An 8,570-nucleotide genomic window follows, 5' to 3' on the forward strand; every position below is an offset into this window, starting at 1 on the left:
AGCACTGCTCTGTATGCTTTAGGTATTTAATCCTCATTATCTATTTTATAAATGGCAAGGCTGAAGGGCAGCTAGGTTAAGAGACTTGCCAATGTAACAGAGTTTTTGGGTGAGGGGAGTTGGGATTAGAACAGATTGTCTAGTTCCACCCTCCTGATTTTTTCCTACACAGCTTACGGGGTAAAGGATTTTTAAATTGAGGTCAGCAAGTACGTAGTAGATGGCTGGGCAGGCAATAGGTATTTTCTTAGTAGAGAAAATGACTTGTTTTAGAGACCCTAAAGTGAGGGGGAGCTTGGGTTTTGGGGAATTTGGAAGAAGACCTATTTGGTGATTCTTAAAATTATAAGTGGCAGAAATCAATGGGGTAACTTTTCTTTTGACCACTACATTTTATTTTATTTTATTTATTTATTTTTTCTAATAACTTATGTTTTTTGTTTTTCTGTTTGTTTGTTGTTGTTGTTGTTGTTTTGGCCGCATTGGGTTTTCGTTGCCGCACGCGGGCCCTTCTCTAGTTGCAGCGAGCGGGGGCCACTCCTTGTTGCGATGCTTGGGCTTCTTATTGCTGTGGCCTCTCCTGCTGCAGAGCACAGGCTCCAGGCACACAAGCCTCAGTAGTTGCAGCATGCAGGCTCAGTAGTTGCAGCACACGGGCCCTAGAGCGTGAGGGCTTTAGTAGTTGCAGCGTGTGGGCTCAGTCGTTGTGGCACTCAGGCTCAGCTGCTCCGTGGCATGTGGGATCCTCCCAGACCAGGGCTCGAACCCGTGCCCCCTGCATTGTCAGGTGGATTCCCAACCACTGCGCCACCAGGGAAGTCCCCTGACCACTACATTTTAGTGTATTTCATCAGCTCCACACTCCAGGCTGATGCTTTAAATATTGGAATGCCCCAGAATTCTTTCACATTTCTCTTTTCTCTATACTAAATTTTTTCTTGAGGATTTTAACCTGTTATTAACTACCATATACATTGAATTTACTTTAAAAACTCCCTGAATATATTTTAAAAAGCTAGTTTTTCTTTCTTCCTTCCTTCTTTCCTTCCTTCCTTCCTTTCTCTCTCTATCTCCTGAATATAAGTGTGATTGGTCCAAGTGACTCCTGGCCATTTTCATTTGCATATCCCACAGGCACCTCATCATACCCCAAACTGAAATTATCCCCACCCAAATTTGATTTACCTCTGGTATTACTTATTATGTGAGTGAACAACTCAGGCTATCCAAAGCCCCAGAAATAAATCTAAAAGTCAACCTCAATTACTTTTCATGACTTACCATAATCTTACCTCTTCATTCGTCAAATTCTATAGAGTCTACCTCCTAGACAGCTACCAGATTCATCCAGCATTCCCATAACCACTGCCAAAGACTAAAGTTTTGACACGCATTATTACTCACATGGATTACTTTTGGGAAAAACTCCACACTACTTAGACTCTAAATGATCACATCCTTCCTTTTGTCAGGTACAGAGCTGAGCTGGAGAAGTTGAGATGCCAGGTGTCAATTAAAATAACAAACTAAAATGAAAGTAACAATCAAACCCTTAGTCACTTACTGTAATAGTATAAGCAACAGGATAAAGGAGAGAAAGCACTGATTCCTCCACAGGTCCATTTTTCCCCAGGGGATGGCACCAGTATAAAATCAGGTGGATCAATACAGATGTGGAGTACTGACGGAGCCCAGAACAAAGTGCTTCTGGAGGCTTCCTGAAACTGTAGGCTGGGAGAGGGGAAGGGGGAAGGTAAGGCGTAGAAAAGCATTGAGTTCTAAGTCAGAGAGAAGAAGAGTATCTTCAAGATTTCTCCTCTCCTCTCTTGATAAAGGCCTCAGGAAGGCCTCTGCTCAGGCTAGGAATGTAGAAATGCGTAAGAGGGTGGCCCAACAGGGGGGCCTGAGCCTTTGGCTGCAACCCCTTTCAGAAACTGCAATGAACTGGCTGTGCACAAATCTGGTGTGTGGAGGGCAGCTTTTCGCTGTGAGACCTGCCAGGTAAGTCTTTTTTAAATGCCTTTAGCTGGGCCTGAAAAATTACACATAGGTGTATATATTTTAGCAAGGCACCAGACTCCTCACCTTTTGTATTCACTTTTCACTGCAATCTTCCTTGTACTACAGACACCTGCAATTACCTATGCTTTTATGCTATGCTCCCATGTCTACTTATTCTGCTGCTTCTGCCTTGCCCACTCCCTTAATCATTTTTGGTATATTTATCCCTTCATTATACTTCAAATCATAGTTTAGATACCAACCTCACCAGTAATCCTCCTTAACTTGCTAATTAGATTTCCTCTAGCATTTTGAGCTAGGTCAGTCATGGTTCTTAACCCTGGGTGCACATCAAAAATTTCTTGTGATTATTTGTGTCCTGGAACTAATGTTACCAAATATTATTTCAAGTTTAGTGCTTTCTAAATTTTCTTCAGTATTTACGTATGCCTTGAAAACAAGATACACTTTTATGAAGTAGTATAGAATTTCTCCAAATAAGAATTTCTGGAAGAAAGAGATATTTTTCTGTCCTTGGTTGAGCAGATCTGTGACACAAGGATTCATTTTGGAGAAATTATAATTATTAGAAAATTGCTTCTTATATTAAATAGAAATCTGCTTACTTTAAACTTTCAGTATTTGTTCAACTTTTTGATATCTAATCCTCTTTTGTGTTTGTTTTCATAATAGGTATTCAGTTATTTGCAAACAGATACCAGTACACCTAATAAGTATCCTCTCCTTCTTTAGCTCTTCTTCAAATGTGAATGGTTTCTAGATATTTTCCCACTCTGAACATTATCCTTTTGATAGGCTCCTATCTCTAAATATCCCTATAAAATGTGATCCTGTGAATGAACAAAATAAAGCTGATGTAATCTTAGTTTAATACACTAGAACTATATTAATTCCTTGATTCTGTTACTGTAATTCTTATCAGGATTTAGTACATAGTCCTATAAGTTACCTTTCAAATATCTGAAAAATCCACATACATTTTAATAACTTCTTTCCCTTTAATAGTACAGATAAGTGAACTATTAAAATATGTGTGCATATTTGAAGATATAAACTAAAAGTTTTCCTTTATCATGTTCAGCAAAATACTTAGACACTAAACATTTTTATCTCTTCTACTTACATTTTTCTACTAATATTTACTTTTTATCTCAGGTATAACTTTGTGGTATTATCAGTAAAGCATATCCTGTGTGGAACATTCATTGGCATTTATTGGTGCCAGACTCTACTGAATTGAACCCAGACAGAGGGAAAGAAAGAAAGGCATGTTCCAGGAGTGCAAAGTCTTATGTTACACAAGTGTCAAAGGATGCTAGTACAATCTCAGTGGGTGTGGTTATGCCATGAGCCATCTCTAATAAAAATTATGTTTAATAAGTATTTTTACATAGGTCTTTTATAAACTTTATCCTGAAAGGCCATGTCTCTAATTTTATGATGGAATTCATTGGGAAACTGAATTTGCTTTACAGAAACTCTGTTAAATATATTTAGATGGAATCCAATAAAGAGAGAGAAATCAATATCATATATATATATATATATATATATATAATATATAAATATAAATACAAATACACTTTTATGCCATTCAGTCTTCCTCTTGTCTATGAAATAGAGATCATGTGAAAATCAATTTGGTCATTTCCAAGTAAGATTTAATAATCTGGTATGTCAAAAATATTTTATTAAACCCAGCTATAGTTCATCTCTAAGAAAATTACGCATGAAAATTGAAGTCTCTCAGCTTGCAGAGAATGCTACAATCATTTGCAGAATGATTTAAGGAGAAACAATGAGCCTCTGTTGATAGTAACATTTAAGAGATATATATTTACTGTAAAACAAAGAAATGCAAGTAATTCAATGAATAATTTAAATCATATTTTTTGAGAAATAAGTTTTTGGAAAATTGCTCATGCAAAGAAATAACTAGGGAAAGGAGAGACCCCTTTTGACCATGGTTCTGTTCTGAGAGTCTCTGGATTGGAGGTCAGACTTTCCAACATAGTGATAAGCATAGAAGGTCCTGGAGACAGACTGCCTGGGTGCAGAGCTTGGCTTCATCTCTTACTAGATACGTTGCCTTCTTTCATATTTACAATGAAGATAACAACTGTACCTATCCAACAAGTTTGTTGAAAAGATAAAAAGAAATATTACACCTAAAATACCTAGTGCAATGTTTGGTACATAGGAATTACTCAATAAATGAAATCATTATTAGCTTTGTAAGGCTGCATAAGGCACAAAAACCTCTGTTCCTTTTCTTACTAATATGAAATATTAGTATTTTGTACTATCATAATTGTTTTGAAAATATTTTTAACCAGAGGAACTGTAAGATTTAAAAGTGTAGCTCTTTTTTTTAAAAATTATTTATTTATTTATTTTTATTTATGGTTGTGTTGGGTCTTCGTTTCTGTGCGAGGGCTTTCTCTAGTTGCGGCAAGCGGGGGCCACTCTTCATCGCGGTGCGCGGGCCTCTTCACTATCGCGGCCTCTCTTGTTGCGGAGCACAGGCTCCAGACACACAGGCTCAGTAGTTGTGGCTCACGGGCCCAGTTGCTCCGCAGCAGTTGGGATCTTCCCAGACCAGGGCTCGAACCCGTGTCCCCTCCATTGGCAGGCGGATTCTTAACAACTGCGCCACCATGGAAGCCCAGTGTAGCTCTTTTGAATAAACTTCCTAATATAGTGCCTGTCATATAGAAGGCATTAGAAAATTTTTTAATGAAGGAACAGAGGGTTGGGCATTCTGAAGTTCTGAGCTTCTTCGTACTCTCCACCTGGGGTTTCCCAAGGCACCCTATGAAATCACATGCTCTGGAATACCACTGGAATAGTTGTACCAAATAGTCGTTAAGTTTGGATCTCTTAGGAAAAGTTGTAGCAGAACTGGTAAAAGGGTTAGATTGTGTAATCCAATTATTAGGGAGACGCATTACACTTGCAGGTGATGGGAGACAGCCCAGTAAACAGAAGAAGCAGTTTCGGTACTGTGTCTCAACGTGAGTATTTGAGGTGCCTTAATCTTAGCAAGCAGGTAAATCATGGCTTGTGGTGAATTCCAGAGCAGGACTTATCCATCGATGCAGGAAGGAGTGTCGTGGCATTTGCCAGACAACAGCAGAGCCACAGACACAAATGTGTTCTAGGAAAAAGTATTGAAAAACCAAGCAAGGCAGGAACTGTGTCCTAAAGAAATGGGATCTTAGATGGGTTACGAACACAGGGACTTGGGTATAAGGAAGCAGTAAGCCCTTTACCATAACAAATTAGAGATGGTGTTTAGGGAAAAAGAAACCATGTTTGAAGAAATGGGCCACATGAAGAAGGTTACCTTGCAGTCAAGTGTAACATGACTCAAAGCGTTAGTGTGTTAGGCAGCAGCTTTTAAAATTCCTCTGCCTAAAGTTAAAATCCATCTTAAGAAGGAAGGAGCTCTCGCCAGGCGTCCTGGAGTGAGTGACATCGTCTTTAAACCCAGCGTGGCAATCCCTGACGCACCGCAGTGATGCCCAGGGAAGACAGGGCGACCTGGAAGTCCAATTACTTCCTTAAGACCATCCAACTTCTGGATGATTATCCGAAATGCTTCATTGTGGGAGCAGACAATGTGGGCTCCAAGCAGATGCAGCAGATCCGCATGTCTCTCCGAGGGAAGGCCGTGGTACTGATGGGCAAGAATACAATGATGCACAAGGCCATCCGAGGGCATCTGGAGAACAGCCCAGCTTTGGAGAAACTGTTGCCTCACATCCGGGGGAATGCGGGCTTTGTGTTCACCAAGGAGGACCTCACTGAGATCAGGGACATGCTGCTGGCCAATAAGGTGCCAGCTGCCGCCCGTGCTGGTGCCATAGCCCCATGCGAAGTCACTGTGCCTGCCCAGAACACTGGTCTGGGGCCTGAGAAGACCTCCTTCTTCCAGGCTTTAGGCATCACCACTAAAATCTCCAGGGGCACCATCGAAATCCTGAGTGATGTGCAGCTGATTAAGACTGGAGACAAAGTGGGAGCCAGTGAAGCCACGTTGCTGAACATGCTGAACATCTCCCCCTTCTCCTTTGGGCTGGTCATCCAGCAGGTGTTTGACAATGGCAGCATCTACAACCCTGAAGTGCTTGACATCACAGAGGAAACTCTGCATTCTCGCTTTCTGGAGGGTGTCCGCAATGTTGCCAGCATATGTCTGCAGATTGGTTACCCAACTGTTGCATCTGTACCCCATTCTATCATCAGTGGGTACAAGCGGGTCCTGGCTTTGTCTGTGGAGACTGATTACACCTTCCCACTTGCTGAAAAGGTCAAGGCCTTCTTGGCTGATCCATCTGCATTTGTGGCTGCTGCCCCCGTGGCAGCTGCCAGCACCGCTTCTCCTGCTGCTGCCGCCGCAGCCCCAGCCAAGGTTGAAGCAAAGGAAGAGTCGGAGGAGTCGGACGAGGACATGGGATTTGGTCTCTTTGACTAATCACCAAAAAGCAGCCAACTCAGCCAGCTTTATTTGTGAAACAAGGAAATAAAGGCTTACTTCTCTTTACAAAAAAAAAAAAAGAAAGAAGGAAGGAGAGCTGTATATAGGATTTAGTATCTCTTTGGAGAGAAGAAGGATGCTGGAGCTTGAGATCAGGCAACACCCTAAAATTCTCTACAGCATTTGTCACTGGGCCTTAAAATATGTTTTATTCTTACAATGACTGCAAGAATTTTGACATCTGTTGAAATATAGCTTTTTATAATAGTGTTTTAACACTGACCTGATGCAACAATTCTTTCCCTTTAAGTTTCTTGCTGTGTTGAGCATTTGCTATTAATATCCATATATTCAAATATATTCAGGAATCCTTTGTTCCCCCTTTCTGTTGAAACATATTTGGAGACTTTACACAAGAATCCTGACAGATGACCACATTGCCCAAAATCCTTTCAAGTACACTTGATATTCTTCTAGAGAACGCAATGATTTGGGGGCTTTGGATCCACTTATACTAATGCAGGCTCTATTAACTCTCTTAATCTCTGTCACACACTTGCCAACCATGCAAGAGTTCAGTGGCATTTTCTTGCTATGTCTTCCATGATCATCCCTGGCTCTGGAATTGTTTTAGTGTCTGGTGATATGTAGCCTCTACAAGTGATTTCAAACTTATTTTTTATTTTACCCTTTATCAGCAGCCAAGTCTTTGGTGGATCCTATTTCCAAATATACCTGCTACACACCTCTTCTCCTTTTCCAATAAAAACTCAGATGTCTTAAGAAATTGTGAGCATTCAGAGGCAGAATTAAGCATAATTTCTAGCCTGCAGTGCTCTAAGGAAACGTCTTAGATTTTCACAATCTGAAATAATCTCTCATTCTTCTGGTAACCTTTCTGAAAACCCAAGTCTGCAACAGTGTAAGCCCCCATATTGACAAGGCTGATTTTAGATGATTTCTATAGTTTCTCTCTGATGCTGAGTTGAACAACTTGGGTATAACAAGGAGAGAAAATTATGATTCTTATTTAAGGAGGTTAAGAAGAATTTCACATACCTTTGCATTAAAAACTCTCAGAATGCACTGATAGAAAATATAGATTTCACTGAAGCTTTCCTAGAGGTATGGATTAGAAATTGCATTTCCTGACACATGACAAGTCTTCCTAATAACTCCTTTCTGCCTCTCTCTGGTCACTTGTCATCTGATCCTCATCATCTGTCTCCCCACACTCACATATCCTCTCTGGCCACTGCTCTTCCTTTAGTACTCAGAGCAACTTTTAGTTTTCTCTTGATTTTTTTCTGATTAGCTCCCCTAGCTATCCCCCCATTTGATGAAAACAATTGCTTTTATTTTTTTCTTAAATGTCTCAAGTAGAGGTAATAAACTTAAAAAACTAATAATAAATTTTTATTCTTGCAATTATTTGATAGCAAGATCATGAACAGATCCCTGCCATTATAAGTGTATGACTGATAAAAGATCTCTTTTTCCTTAAAATATTGTCTGTCTTTTCCAATACCAAATAAGGTCGCATTTCTTGGGGTTCAAATTGAGGACAGACTTTGAATGAATTTATGCCTCAACTCAGCTCACCCTTTCTCTGTCAGTGAATCCAGACCTTGGCAATGGTAATTGGATAAAATGCTAAGTCACTGCTGATGCCAAGACTCTATGAGGACTGCATTTGCTTGACAAGCCCTCAATAGGCATGAAAGAAAATCCTACACTGTTTTCTTTTTTTTCTTCCCTCCAAATGCTTATGTTAAAAATACTGAAGGCTTGGAAATGTATTCCCAGTGTGGTTGTTCTTAATGTTGTTTAATGTAACCTGCTTCTCAGGAAAAATTACCAGGCTACATAATTGCTTTTTTGTAATATGTCATGAACACATCTATATCATATACCTGAAATCTTTCAAGAAACAATGACATTCTAGTGGGTCTTATATATTAGAATTCTTTTCAAACACTTCATAACTTTAACACCTTTTTTGACATTTTTACTTCATAACTCCAGGATCAACATAGACATAATTATTTATATAATTTGGAATTTTCTT

At 39.7% G+C, this 8,570-nt stretch overlaps 1 pseudogene across 1 annotated transcript; it reads left to right on the forward strand.

Moving 5' to 3' along the window:
• The first annotated feature begins 5,460 nt into the window (after positions 1-5,460).
• Positions 5,461-6,564, forward strand: LOC309627898 (large ribosomal subunit protein uL10 pseudogene; annotated as a pseudogene). Its single transcript has one exon. The product of its transcript is annotated as a large ribosomal subunit protein uL10 pseudogene (transcript).
• The last annotated feature ends 2,006 nt before the right edge of the window (positions 6,565-8,570 follow it).

Source organism: Balaenoptera borealis, assembly GCF_965194805.1.
Source record: "Balaenoptera borealis genome assembly, chromosome: 4".
Lineage (NCBI taxonomy): Eukaryota > Metazoa > Chordata > Mammalia > Artiodactyla > Balaenopteridae > Balaenoptera > Balaenoptera borealis.